Source organism: Giraffa tippelskirchi, chromosome 2 (assembly GCF_054371585.1).
Source record: "Giraffa tippelskirchi isolate mGirTip1 chromosome 2, T2T-mGirTip1v1.2.pri, whole genome shotgun sequence".
In the NCBI taxonomy this organism is placed as follows: domain Eukaryota; kingdom Metazoa; phylum Chordata; class Mammalia; order Artiodactyla; family Giraffidae; genus Giraffa; species Giraffa tippelskirchi.
This window is the reverse complement of record NC_137276.1, coordinates 39,417,991-39,433,943: the sequence shown is the minus strand read 5'-3', so window position 1 is coordinate 39,433,943 and position 15,953 is coordinate 39,417,991.

Here is a 15,953-nt window from a genome sequence, read left to right as displayed (position 1 = left end):
ATTGCTTAAAATTATTTTTTCACTTGGAAATGTATCTAGAAACGCTTGAGAGACTGTGATCTCAGGGAGGTGAAACTTCTCTTCCAATCCTCCCATTCAGGTTTCTTCTAAATTGCAGGTAGAAAATGAGCCTTGAATCACGAGTGTTGCCAAGAGACAGTCCTGGGGTTGACTATTGACGCCTCTTCGGCACACTTGGAGATTGAGTAGGTTGTTTTCTATCATCTACTGTTGCTAAAGTTTAGTCTCTTCATTTGTGCAGTGGGGCTATCACTTGCTCTTTTGACTGTTACACTCCATGAAAAGGCAAAGTGGACTGTGTTGAGGTCCTTTAATGGACCGGAACCTAATGGTCCGGAGTCGAAGATGAGAAAGGGAAAGAAACTAATATTCCCTGGGTTACGCGGAGAACCAATAAAGCCCTAGAACAGGGCTTCTACCGCTCACGAAGGCACAGGGCGTCCTCTCGAGGAGGTCTTGAAAGCCCGGGCAGGAAAGTGAGCTCGGCAGGTTTTCACGCTCCAAAGAACTTAGTCAGAGGGAGAGAGGGAGAGAGAAAGAGAGAGAAAGAGAAGGACACGGAGACCCAAGTCTCTAGTGGAACAAGGGGCTTTTATTAGCAGAAATGCAGGCTTATATATCTTGAGTAAAATTACTCAGCTATTACACAGGATGAAATTCCATCAACAGCAACAAAATGGATAGTCAAATACATACAAGGTCGCTGACGATGAAAAGAGTCACTGAAGGGAGTTATTGAAAGGAATCCAAGCAGGTACCCTTTCCCATGATCTCAGTCTTGAGAACTGCGTGCAGCTCTACTTGTTCCTGGAACAGGAACAGATAAGGAACAGAGAATCCCTGAGAAATGGCACAGGAAGGAAGAAAAGTGCAACATATCGGATTCCTTAAAGTTAAACGTCCCCTGAGAAGACTGTAAGATGAATTGAGATCAGCTCACTTTCCCTTTCTAGGGAGAAAAGAATGAAGGCAGGTTAGGAAGCAACTGGCAACCCCAATTCAGGAAGTTGGGAGGTAAAGGATTTCTTAACCTCAATATTGTTGACATTTGGGGACAGATTTCTTTTTATTGTGCTGGGCATTCTAGGATATTTAGCACCACCCCTAGGTTCTACTCACCAGATGCCTTGAGTACACACCCTCCCTGAGTTGTGCCTCATATATACCGCTTACTTTGCACCATCATATTGTTGCTCACATTCTCCTCCAAAATTTGGTCTAATTTATTTGGGGGTTACAAGTATATATTCATGTTCTGTGTATAACTCACAGGAAGACCAATATATCTGAACTGTGTTGTGATCTAAAACTTATTAAATATGATGCAATTCATATTTTTAAAAATCAAGATAATCTAAAATTAAAAAATTCTAAGCATTACCTAGTTTAATCCCCATCATTTTCCAAGTGAAGGTATTAAAGTTCATAAAGGTTGAGCACTTTAATAAAGGATATGTGATTGGCATTGTCAGAGCTGAAATCCACATATTCTAGTTCAAATAACTCTTCTGCACAAATTTGATTACACAGCTCTGTTGCATTTTCAAATTAAATATTTCTAGAGTTATCTAAGAGGGGAGATGGGACAAGGTGATGCTTAGGATTTTATAAAGTGTTACTCAGAGTAATAGTGGATATCTGAGTTACTAGGCTCTACATAGACATCTAGTAAGGGAAAAATGCCAGTTGAATGGGAGTTTTCTCTGCTAGTGTGAAAGAAGGTAGAAGTAGCTAAGTAGATGTTAGAGGGAGGGAGAAGGAACAGAGGTGAGAAAAAAGTGAAGAATGGAAAATATTAGAAGACACAGGAAACGATTTGTGCTTTCAGATGCAAAACTCTTCTGCTTTGCTATGTCTCAGCTGGTCATTTTTGCAGCCCCACTCAAAGAAATCAGATCACAAAAGCCATGTATAATCTAAACCAAACAGGAAAGAGTATTTAAGGCATACAAGGAGGATACCACTCTAGAATTTCCTTTAGAAAATAGCACTTAGGGAAACAAATTAAAATATAGATGAGAACTGTCTGCTTAGGTAATCCACTCTAAGTAGTTTTCAGATGGGTTGCTCATAATAACAGTGAATCCAAAACCTCATCAAAGATATTAAATTATAGCTGAAATAAACTATAAACAAGTCAACTATATATAACGGGTTGATAACATAGCAAGGTCAACAGTAAATATGGATCTATATTTCAACCTCAAAGCACTATGAGGATTTCTGTATTCATTTTGAACAACTATTGAATGTCGTCTCTGTGCCAGAGAGTTTAATATAATTAATGCATGATCCATGATAGCACTCAACTAATATGACCCATTATAGCTTTTATAACTCCAAGGCACTATGTATTAAGATCATTTCATTGTTGTTCTTAAATACCAGCTTTAATAAATCTTTGCTTTAAGCTGGACTAACCTACTTCGTGAGAAGTTCATAGAACAGTCAACATTAAGCGTACTGTCTACTGAACAGCAGACCTCATGACCTTCACACTTCTCTTGATCCTCAAGACCCATAGTGATAATGTGAAGGCAGACCTAAAGACGAACATTGGACATACAGTGAGGATTCCTATTCTTAGGAAACCCCCAAACTTATGGGGAGAAGCAGCGAGCAAACCTATCTCCCTGCGCCCAAGAGAGATATTTTCTTTATCATACTGGTCAAGAACCAACCTGCCTTCTACCTTGGAAAGAGCGATTACAGCTGTCTTTCAGAGCTCTTGGCTATACAAATATCCTTGAAAAAATCTAGGAAAAAACTTATCTGAGAAGTGCAGAAATATCCTGGAAAATATTCTTTCAGTGTCAACCTTTAGTGTACATCAGAATCAATAGAAAGGCTTTACAAACACAAATTGCTAGGACTAATCCCTAGTGTTTCTGACTCAGTAGGTCTGGGATGAGTCTGAAAATTTCTTTTTCTACCAATTACCCAGATAACACTGATGCTGCTAGTCAGAAATACTTGAGAATCTCTGTTCTATGTCTATTAAAAAGATGACATTTTGTTGTGTTGCTTGTTGTTGTTGATTTGCTTTCCTTTGGCTATGCTTTAAAATCGGAAACTCATATTTCTAAACTACCTACATCTATTGTAATCTATTCATTAAATCTGATAAGTAATGTATCTCTCAGTTCAGTTCAGTTGCTCAATCTTTGTGACCCCATGGACTGCAGCATGCCAGGCCTCCCTGTCTGAAAGCAACTCTGGGAGTTTACTCACACTCAATCCATTGAATTGGTGATGCCATCCAACCATCTCATCCTATGTGGTCCCCTTCTCCTCCTGCCTTCAATCTTTCCCAGCATCACGGTCTTTTCCAATGAGTCAGCTCTTCACATCAGGTAGCCAAAGGATTGGAGTTTCAGCCTCAGCATTAGTCCTTCCAATGTATATTCAGGACTGATTTCCTTTAGGGTGGACTAGTTGGCTCTCCTTGCAGTCCAAGGGTCTCTCAAGAGTCTTCTCCAACACCACAGCTCAAAAGCATCAATTCTTCAGTGCTCAGCTTTCTTTATAATCCAACTCTCACATCCATACATGACGACTGGAAAAACCATAGCCTTGACTAGATGGACCTTTGTTAGCAAAGTAATGTCTCTGCTTTTTAATATGCTGTATTAGATTGGTCATAACTTTTCTTCCAAGGAGTAAGCATCTTCTAATTTCATGGCTGCAGTCACCATTTACAGTGATTTTGGAGTCCCCCCAAATAAGGTCTGTCCCTGTTTCCACTCTTTCCCCATCTATTTCCATGAAGTGATGGGACCAGATGCCATGATCTTAGTTTTCTGAATGTTGAGTTTTATGCCAAATTTTCCACTCTCCTCTTTCACGTTCATCAAGAGGCTTTTGTTTTTTTTTCACTTTCTGCCATAAGGGTGGTGTCATCTGCATATCTGAGGTAATTGATATTTCTCCCGGCAATCTTGATTCCAGCTTGTGCTTCATGCAGCCCAGCATTTTGGATGATGTACTCTGCATATAAGTTAAATAAGCAGGGTGACAATATACAGCCTTGATGTATTCCTTTTCCTATTTGGAACCACTCTATTGTTCCATGTCCAGTTCTAACTGTTGCTTCTTGATTTGCATACAGGTGTCTCAAGAGGCAGGTCAGGTGGTCTTGTATTCCCATCTCTTTCAGAATTTTCCACAGTTTATTGTGATCCACACAGTAAAATGCTTTGGCATAGTCAATAAAACAGAAGTAATGTTTTTCTGGTACTCTCTTGCCTTTCCCATAATCCAACAGATGTTGGCAATTTGATCTCTGGTTCCTCTGCCTTTTCTAAATCCAGCTTGATCACCTGGAATTTCACAGTTCACGTACTATTGAAGCCTGGCTTGGAGAATTTTGAGCACTACTTTGCTAGCATGTGAGATGAGTGCAATTGTGTTGTAGTTTGGGCATTCTTTGGCATTGCCTCTCTTTGGGATTGGAGTGAAAACTGAACTTTTCCAGTCCTGTGGCAGCTGCTGAGTTCTCCTAATTTGCTGGCATATTGAATGCAGCACTTTCACAACATCATCTTTTAGGATTTGAAATAGCTCAAGTGGAATTCCATCACCTCCACTAGCTTTGTTCGTAGAGATGCTTGCTAAGGCCACTTGATTTCGAATTCCAGGATGTCTGGCTCTAGGTGAGTGATCACACCATCGTGATTATCTGGGTCATGAAGATCTTTTTTGTATAGTTCTTCTGTATATTCTTGTCACCTCTTCTTAATATCTTCTGCTTCTGTTAGGTCCATACCAATTTCTCTCCTTTATTGTGCCCATCTTTGCATGAAATGTTCCCTTGGTAGCTCTACTTTTCTTGAAGAGATCTATAGTCTTTCCCATTCTATTGTTCTCCTCTGTTTCTTTGCATTGATCATTGAGGAAGGCTTTTTTATCTCTCCTTGCTATTCTTTGGAACTCTGCATTCACATGGGTATATCTTTCCTTTTCTCCTTTGCGTTTTGTTTCTCTTCTTTTTACAGCTATTGTAAGGCCTCCTCAGACAACCATTTTGTTTTTTGCATCTCTTTTTCTTGGAGATGGTCTTGATCCCTGCCTCCTGTACGATGTCATGAACCTCCGTCCATAGTTCTTCAGGCACTCTGTCTATCAGATCTAATCCCCTGAGTCTATTTCTCACTTCCACTGTATAATAATAAGGGATTTGATTTAGGTCATACCTTAATGGTCTAATGATTTTCCTTACTTTCTTCAATTTAAGTTTGAATTTGGCAGTAAGGAGTTCATGATCTGATCCACCATCAGCTGTGTCTTTTTTTTTTTTTTTTTGCTGACTGTATTGAGCTTCTCCATCTTTGACTGCAAAGAATATAATCTATCTTTTTTTGGTATTGATCATCTGCTGAGTTCCATGTGTAGAGTCTTCTCTTGTGTTGTTGGAACAGGGTGTTTGAATGACTAGTGCATTCTCTTGGCAAAACTCTATTAGTCTTTTCCCTGCTTCATTCTGTACTCCAAGGCCAAATTTGCCTGTTACTCCAGGTGTTTCTTGTCTTCCTACTTTTGCATTCCAGCCCCCTATAATGAAAGGACACCTTTTTGGCATGTTGGTTCTAGAAGGTCTTGTAGGTCTTCATAGAACCGCTCAACTTCAGCTTCTTCAGCATTACTGGTGGTAGAATAGACTTGCATTACTGTGATATTGAATGGTTTGCCTTGGAAACGAACAGAAATCATACTGTCATTTTTGAAACTGCATCCAAGTACTGCATTTTGGACTCGTTTGTTGACTATAATGGATACTCCATTTCTTCTAAGGGATTCTTGCCTACAGTAGTAGAGATAATGGTCATCTGAGTTAAATTCACCCATTTCGGTCCATTTGAGTTCGCTGATTCCTAAAACATCGATGTTCACTCTTCCAATCTCCTGTTTGACCACTTCCAATTTGCCCTGATTCATGGACCTAACATTCCATGTTCCTATACAATTTTGCCTTTTTTCAGCATCGGACTTTACTCCCATCAACAGTCACTTCCATAACTCAGTGTTGTTTTGGCATTGGCTCTGTCTCTTCAATCTTTCTGGGGTTATTTCTCCACTGATCTCCAGTAGCATATGGGGCACCTACTGACCTGGGGAGTTCATCTTTCAGTGTCCTATCTTTTTGCCTTTTCATACTGTTCATGGGATTCTCAAGGCAAGAATACTGAAGTGGTTTGTCATTTCCATCTCCAATGGACCATGTTTTGTCAGAACTCTCCACCATGACCTGTCCGTCTTGGGTGGCCCTACACTGCATGGCTCATAGTTTCATTGAATTAGACAAGGCTTTGGTCCATGTGATCAGATTGGTTAGCTTTTCCTCTTAAATCAGATCATACACATTTTATCAATTGATACTGCTTATTCTCATTGCGGCTTCCCAGGAGGCACTAGTGGTAAAGCGCCTGTACCTGCTAGTACAGGAAATGTAAGAGACGCAAGTTTGATCCCTGAGTCAGTAAGATCCACTGGAAGAGAGCAAGGCGATCCATTCCAGTGTTCCTGCCTAGAGAATCTCACAGACAGATGAGCCTGGTGGCCTACAGTCCATAAAGTCTCAAAAGACTCAGACATGACTGAAACAACTTAACATATACACACACATGCACATTCTCATTTTATGTAGTATATTTGAAGTATATTTGTAGTATATTTGAAAAGTTAAATTGCTCATAACCTCCTGCTCATTCTGCCTCTGTAACTCAGCTTGCTCCTTGCAAAGTCTGGATCATGTAGGTCACGTGGTCTCAGAAAGTGGGGACTTACGATACTAGGAATTGGAACCTATCTTACTCACCCTTGTCCTACCCTTTGCAATTGCCCAGCCCCTGCAAACCTGGTTAATCATGCCTGTCCGTGTAAGGTCAGGCATGCCCCTCTCCATCTTGACTGCTGTTCCCACACACTTGAAACCCCTTAGTTTAAACCAGCCTATTAACAGCTAGTGTTGCCCACTATAATTTGTCTGTAAAAACTCTCTAACCCCTTTGTTCAGGGCTCAAAGCTTGGAGTGTTAACTACTCTGGGCCTGCCAGCGTAATAAACCTGAGTTCTCCAATTCTCCAAGTGTGGTGCTTGGTTTCTCGATTACTGGTTTCTGCAACATATTAAGAACCTGTGTAAAAATTGTGGAACATTTATCTCAAAAAATAGGAACTGAGTCCTAGAGAAGTTCACAAAACATAAGATAGGGAAAACACTGTCTGACTTGAAAACCCAAGTTTGTTTAATATTCCACAGCACCAATTCCACGCCTCAGATCAAGTCCTAATACAAAAAATCTTTCATATGATCGCATGCTAAACTACATTTTTACCTCTATTATGGCTCTTACCACTTTGCTTTGTGCAGGGTGTATGTTTGAAGTATTTTAATCATGTTTGTGTTTATAAAGTCTGTAAATTCAGGGAACCCAGTTTGCTTCATTTTATATCTTCTTTTACGTTTGGTACAGGCAGACACATAGGAGCTTTTGTTTAATAATTGAAGCTTATTACTATGTATGTCTGTAACTAATGCCTTTACTAATTTTGTATAACAAAAAATTGAATAAGATTTTATCCGTGTGCCTAAACCGTCCATTTCTTTAATGTGCCAGATTCTCTTAAAATCACATGTAAATAGCAAACACTTGGAATTGGGTTAATCATTACAACACTGTTTCCAAAAGATAATGCAAAACTTACAATTCTCTAAATTTGATCCACTTCATTTCTTATTAGTTATTTTTTAAAAGCTTTTATTTTTGAAGTTTTCACATGCTAAAATTGAGAATCTAATATGGTCCCCAAATATCTATCATCCAGCATAAATAATTATTATCCATAGCCAATTTTGCTGTATTTATAACCCACCACACCAGCAATAGATTGTTTTAAAGCAAACTTCTAGACATCATATCATTTCATCTGGAAATAAAGACAATTTAAAAATACAACCACAATATAAACATCACACCTAGACACCAAGCAGATCAAAAAGTCCTCAATACTATCAAATATTCAGGCAATGTTCACAACTCCATGATTATCTCATAAATGTGTTTTTTACAATTGGTTTGTTCTAATCAGGACATAAACACTTCCATATGTTGTATTTGGTTTATAGATTATCTCAAGACTCTATTTATTCCAGTTCTTCCTCCCTGTTTTCTCATTTATTTCTTGTCACATATTTATTTTTCAGTCTCATATATTATACCATATAGTTTTCAACTCCAGTAATCCAATCTATCCTTGAGAACAATTTATATTAATTCTTTTTTTTTTTAACCAAGTGCAATTCTTTTCCTCTAAAACAATAAAGGTATAACCAATTTATAATCCTGTTTTGCTTATTAATGGTTCTCTTTTTCCCCCTAAATGGCCACATAAGCTCAATCCAGGAAAGGAAAGAAAGGAAAAGTTGTGTCCTCATGGACTGTAACCTGCCAGGCTCCTCCATTCATGAGATTTTCCAGGCAAGAATACTGGAGTGGGCTGCCATTTCCTTCTCCAAAGCTCAGTCTAAAGAAGAGATATATTCCTATTAGAATTACACTCCGTAATCCATTTTAATCATATTTTCCTACCATATAACTACAGTATCAAGATCCTATCTTAACCTCACACTATTTAACACTTAGTTTTTTTTTTTATTTCATCTCACATAATGAGGCTTTCACAATTTCTACCTCTGGATTTAACCAACAGAAGCTTAATATCTCAATCAAAATTAAGTTTATTTCTGAATTTATTTTTAAAAAATGTTTATCATGTCACAACAGACCTGTGATATTAGTAATATTCTTATACAATCATACCTCCGAGATACTGTGGTTTGGTTCCAGACCACTGCAATGAAGCACTGTTGTTGTGATTCAGTCACTAAGTTGTGTCCAAATCTTTGTGACCCCATGAACTGCAGCATGCCATCACTGTCTCCCAGAGTTTGCTCAAATCCATCAAGTCAGTGTTATCTAACCATCTTATCCTTTGCCACCCCCTTCTCCTTCTGCTCTCAATCTTCCCCAGCATCAGGGTCTTTTCCAGTGAGTCTGTTCTTCACATCAGGTGTTCAAAGTATTGGAGCTTCACCTTCAACATCAGTCCTTCCAATGAATATTCAGGGTTGCTTTCCTTTAGATTGACTAGTTTGATCTCCTTGTTGTCCAAGGGACTCTCAAGAGTCTTCTCCAACACCACAATTCAACAGCGTCAGTGCTTCAGAACCCAGACTTCTTTATGGCCCAACTCTCACATACATACAGGACTACTGGAAAAAAGCATAGCTTTGACTAGAGGGACCTTTGTTGGCAAAGTGATGTCTCTGCTTTTTAATATGCTGTCTAGGTTTGTTATCGCTTTTCTTCCAAAGAGCAAGCATCTTTTCATTTCATGGCTACAATCACTGTCCACAGTGATTTTGAGACCCAAGAAAATAAAATCTGTCATTGTTTCCATTTTTTTCCCCTTCTATTTGCCCATGAAATGATGGGACCAAATGCCATGATCTTGGATTTTTGAATGTTGAGCTTCAAGCCAGTTTTTTCACTCTCTTCTTTCATGAACCTCATCAAGAGGCTGTTTAGTTCCTCTTCACTTTCTGCAATAAAATGAATATCACAATAAAGTGAATCAGGTATCTTTTTGTTTACCGCAGCATATAAAAGTTACGTTTATACTATACTGTAATATACTACATTGCAATAAAATAATATCTAAAAATAAAATAATAAAATAATATCTAAAAAATACTAAAATAAAATAATATCTAAAAAAAGTCATGCCTTAATTTTAAAAATACATTATTGCTTAAAAAAATGCCAACCATCATCTGACAATTCAAAATTGCCACAAACCTTCAATTTGTAAAACAAAACAAACAACAACAAAAAACTCCACCATATCTGAAAAGTCAAGCCAAGTATAGTAAAACAAGATATGTCTGCATATGGTTTAAAAAGAAACAATGGACTCAAAATGGAATTAACTGTGCTAAGCCCCTTGTCTGCAAGGACAATTTAATTGCAATTTATAGCCTCACGAAGGAATGAGACCTTAACCAGTCAGTCTGGAATTTCCTGGCCAACATTAATGAAGTAATCCACCTGATAGATCCCTGCCTTTACCCAAAGGAAGTGATCTTGCCTGAAATAATCCTTTCTTCTGTTTATGACTTTCTTATCTCAATCTCTTTCTGCCTTTAAAAACCTTTCCTTTTTTGCTACTCTTCGGAACTTCTGTTTCCTAGATAAGATGCTGCTCAATTCATGAATTGTTGAATAAAGCCAATTAAATCTTCAAATTTACTTAGTTGAATTTGTTGTTGTTGTTGTTTTTTAACAGATTTGGTTAAACATAGATATGACACCTACACACCCTTTTGAGCTCTTTGTCTTTCTCACCACTTCTAAGGGCCCTAGGTAAGTTCCTCTCATTTCTGAGGTCCAGGCTCTTTGTATGGAGTTTCTGATACAATCTACTTTTCAATACAGGGCAGGTCAGCTTGAGCTGGTAAATAGTTCTGATTGGAGCCAAGCTCCTAACTTTTATTTCAGATCAGAATTGTCATTAATCAATGAAAACTTTTAACCTTTGATTTTGTCTCAAGATCCACTTGGGAACTGTTAGTGGCATTTCCCAGTTCCCCTTTAATGTAGAGCCACCAGTTCTCAGTCCCCAGTCCGTCTTCTCTGCAGTTCAAGGTTCCACGATAGGAGGTGTTCGTGTTGCACCCAGGGCCTTCTCTTGGCCAGGATGCAGTAGCATCTCTTGTTAACTGCCTGGATATATTAAAATGCACATGTTTGCTTTCTTTTGTATATATAATGGCTACTACCAATGGGAATCTTAAAAGTCAAACAGTGGTGGGCATGGATTGAGTGTTGTACTTACCACCTAATCTAAAGACTCCCATGTTAGGATATATTGGCCATAGATTGGGTTTGATTGACACTAGGTAGCTCACCAACCTCAAGAAAAGTTTTGTGCAACGGGGTACACTGTAAAACACAACACAATTCTCAATCCAGTAGCACATACCTTTTAAGTTTAGTTTGGCTCCAACAGCCCCCAAAACTTTGCCAAAATAGGTAAATAAATAGGTTTCAATTCAGTTCAGTCACTCAGTTGTGTCTGACTCTTCGTGACCCCATGTACTGCAGCACTCCAGGCCTCCTTGTCCATCACCAACTCCCACACTTTACTCAAACTCAGGTCCATTGAGTCAGTGATGCCATCCAATCATCTCATCCTCTGTTGTCCCCTTCTCCTCCTGCCCTCAATCTTTCCCAGCATCAGGGTCTTTTCAAATGAGTCAGTTCTTCGCATCAGGTGGCCAAAGGATTGGAGTTTCAGCTTCAGCATCAGTCCTTCCAATGAATATTCAGGACTGATTTCCTTTAGAATGGACTGCTTGGATCTCCTTGCAGTCTAAGGGACTCTCAAGAGTTTTCTCCAACACCACAGTTCAAAAGCATCAATTCTTCAGTGCTCAGCTTTCTTTATAGTCCAACTCTCACATGCATACACGACTACTGGAAAAACCATAGCCTTGACTAGACAGATCTTTGTTGTCAAAGTAATGTCTCTGCTTTTAATGTGCTGTCTAGGTTGGTCATAACTTTCCTTCCAAGGAGAAAGAGTCTTTTAATTTCATGGCTGCAGTCACCATCTGCAGTGATTTTGGAGCCCCCCAAAATAAAGTCTACCACTGTTTCCACTATTTCCCCATCTATTTGCCATAAAGTGATGGGACCATATGCTATGATCTTAGTTTAAATAAATATGAAGGCTTTGAATTCTAAATAGTTAAGCAAGCCACCTTCCAGGACACCTGCCTTCTGCATTTTTAGCTATTTGTGTACACTTCAAACTTCTACCACTAAACTATAAGTTTCCAAGTGAGTAAATCATTTCTAAAAACATTGTTGTCACATAATAGTTGATATATTACAGAGAATACATGCAGCCTATGTGTATTGATGAAGCATAACAAATCTAACACTCTAAATTCAGATGAAGCATAAGAAGAAAAGATTACCAATTCTGTTTTGTCCACCTGTGTGCTTGTGATTGACAAGGGGAAAAAATGGTCCCTCAGAGATATATTTGCCTCATAATTTCTGGAATCTGTGAACATTCTGCAAATAATTTGTGTGTACATAATTATATGTACATGTACATATATACATTAAAGTTCCTTGTGACTTTCAGTAAATGAAAACAGTAATTTAGTAAAATTAACACTGTACACAAAATCAGTTCTAACCTTAGTTATATCACAACCTTTAGTTAATTCTAACTTTTTAAAACGAAATTTTTCTTTAAATGAAAAAGTATGAGTACATAATCTCTGAGAATCCCATGAGCCCTAAAATTTCATGATTTTATGAAGACATTTAATGAAGTACCTGAAGATAGAGAATAAGTGAAAGTTTAATATAACTATCAACTGAATTTGTAAACAATTCTCTTTTATTTTTGAAGTAGAATCCACATGCCAACAGAAATAAACACAGTTTTATTACTGGTACTTCAAAAAATTGAAATGAGTGCTAATTCGTCAGAACTATATTTAACCTCTTTCTTTAATAAACTTAAACTGGTCCAACTTTAACGTTTTATATATTCTTGCTTGCACTTTATTGTTGCTGCTGGTGTTGTTTAGTCACTAAGCTGTGTCTGTTTTGTGATCCCATGGATTATAGTTCTCCAGTCTCTTCTGTCCGTAGGATTTCCCAGGCAAGAATACTGGAGTAGGTTGTCATTTCCTTCTCCAGGAGATCTTTCTGACCCAGGGAGTGAACTCACATCTCCTGCATTGTCAGGCAGATTCTTTATCACTGAGCCACCAAAGTCAAAGCCGCTCAGTCATGTCTGACCCTTTGTGACCCCATGGACTATACAGTCCATGGAATTCTCCAGGCCAGAATACTGGAGCGGGCAGCTGTTGGCTTGTCCAGGGGATCTTCCCAATCCAGGGATCAAACCCAGGTCTCCAATGTTACAGGCAGATTCTTTTTTGTTTTTTAATTTATTTATTTTAGTTGGGGGCTAATTACTTTACAATATTGTAGTGGTTTTTGCCATACATTGACATGAATCAGCCATGGGTACATGTGTTCCCCATCCTGAATCCCCCTCCCACCTCCCTCCCCATCGCATCCCTCTGGGTCATCCCATTGCCCCAGACCTGAGCATTTGTTTCATGCATCGAACCTGGAATGGCGTTCTGTTTCACATATGATAATATACATGTTTCAGTGCTATTCTCTCAGAACGTCCCACCCTCACCTTCTCTCTCAGAGTCCATAAGACTGTTCTATGCATCTGTGTCTCTTATTTTGTCTTGCATATAGGGTTATCATTACCATCTTTCAAATTCCATATATATGCATTAGTATACTGTATATACTAATATACTATATATACTATATACTGTATATACTCTTTCTGGCTTACCTCACTCTGTATAATGGGCTTCAGTTTCATCCATCTCAATAGAACTGATTCAAATGTATTCTTTTTAATGGTGGAGTAATATTCCATTGTGTATATGTACCACAGCTTCCTTATCCATTCATCTGCTGATGGCATCTAGGTTGCTTTCATGTCCTGGCTATTATAAACAGTGCTGCGATGAACATTGGGGTACACGTGTCTCTTTCAATTCTGGTCTCCTTGGTGTGCATGCCCAGCTGTGGGATTGCTGTGTCATACAGCAGTTCTATTCCCAGTTTTTTAAGGAATCTCCACACTATTCTCCACTAGTTTGCATTCCCACCAACAGGGTAAGAGGGTTCCCTTTTCTCCACACCCTCTCCAGCATTTATTGCTTGTAGACTTTTGGATAGCAGCCGTTCTGACTGGCATGAAATGGTACCTCATTGTGGTTTTGATTTGCATTTCTCTAATAATGAGTGATGTTGAGCATCTTTTCATGTGTTTGTTAGCCATCTGTATGTCTTCCTTGGAGAAATATCTGTTTAGTTCTTTGGCCCATTTTTTGATTGGGTCGTTTATTTTTCTGGAATTCAGCTGCAGGTGTTGCTTGTATATTTTTGAGATTAATTGTCCGTTGCTTCGTTTGCTATTATTTTCTCCCGTTCTGAAGGCTGTCTTTTCACCTTACTTATAGTTTCTTTTGTTGTGCAAAAGCTTTTAATTTTACTTAGGTCCCATTTGTTTATTTTTGCTTTTATTTCCAATATTCTGGGAGGTGGGTCATGGAGGATCCTGCTGTGATTTATGTCAGAGAGTGTTTTGTCTAAGTTTTCCTCTAGGAGTTTTATAGTTTCTGCTCGTACATTTAGATCTTTAATCCATTTTGAGTTTATTTTTGTGTATGGCTTGAAAAAAAAGTGTTCTAGTTTCATTCTTTTACAAGTGGTTAACCAGTTTTCCCAGCACCACTTGTTAAAGAGATTGTCTTTTCTCCATTGTATATTCTTGCCTCCTTTGTCGAAGATAAGGTCTCCATAGGTGTGTGGCTTTATCTCTGGGCTTTCTATTTTGTTCCACTGATTCATATTTCTGTCCTTGTGCCAGTACCATACTGTCTTGATGACTGTGGCTTTGTAATAGAGCCTGAAGTCAGGCAGGTTGATTCCTCCCGTTCTATTCTTCTTTCTCAAGATTGCTTTGGCTATTCGAGGTTTTTTATATTTCCATACAAATCATTAAATTATTTGTCCTAGTACTGTGAAAAATACCATTGGTAGCTTGATAGGGATTGCATCGAATCTATAGATTGCTTTGGGTAGTATACTCATTATCACTATATTAATTCTTCCAATCCATGAACACAGTATATTTCTCCATCTGTTTGTGTCCTCTTTGATTTCTTTCATCAGTGTTTTATAGTTTTCTATATATAAATCTTTTGTTTCTTTACGTAGATATATTCCTAAGTATTTTATTCTTTTCGTTGCAATGGTGAATGGTATTGTTTCCTTAATTTCTCTTTCTGTTTTCTCATTGTTAGTGTATAGGAATGCAAGGGATTTCTGTGTGTTAATTTTATATCCTGCAACTTTACTATATTCATTGATTAGCTCTATTAATTTTCTGGTGGAATCTTTAGGGTTTTCTATGTAGAGGATCATGTCATCTTCAAACAGTGAGAGTTTTACTTCTTCTTTTCCTATCTGGATTCCTTTTATATCTTTTTCTGCTCTGATTGCTGTGGCCAAAACTTCCAAAACTATGTTGAATAGTAGTGGTGAGAGTGGGCACCCTTGCCTTGTTCCTGACTTTAGGGGAAATGCTTCCAATTTTTCACCATTGATGATAATGTTTGCTGTGGGTTTGTTATATATAGCTTTTATTATGTTGAGGTATGTTCCTTCTATTCCTGCTTTCTGGAGGGTTTTTATCATAGATGGATGTTGAATTTTGTCAAAGGCTTTTTCTGCATCTATTGAGATAATCATATGGTTTTTATCTTTCAATTTGTTAATGTGGTGCATTACATTGATTGATTTGCAGATATTAAAGAAACCTTGCATTCCTGGGTTAAAGCCCACTTGATCATGATGTATGATCTTTTTAATATGTTGTTGGATTCTGTTTGCTAGAATTTTATTAAGGACTTTTGCATCTATGTTCATCAGTGATATTGGCCTGTAGTTTTCTTTTTTTGTGACATCTTTATCTGGTTTTGGTATTAGAGTGATGGTGGCCTCATAGAATGAGTTTGGAAGTTTACTTTCTTCTGCAATTTTCTGGAAGAGTTTGAGTAAATAGGTGTTAGCTCTTCTCTAAATTTTTGGTAGAATTCAGCTGTGAAGCCATCTGGTCCTGGGCTTTTGTTTGCTGGAAGATTTCTGATTACAGTTTCGATTTCCGTGCTTGTGATGGGTCTGTTAAGATCTTCTATTTCTTCCTGGCTCAGTTTTGGAAAGTTATACTTTTCTAAGAATTTGTCCATTTCTT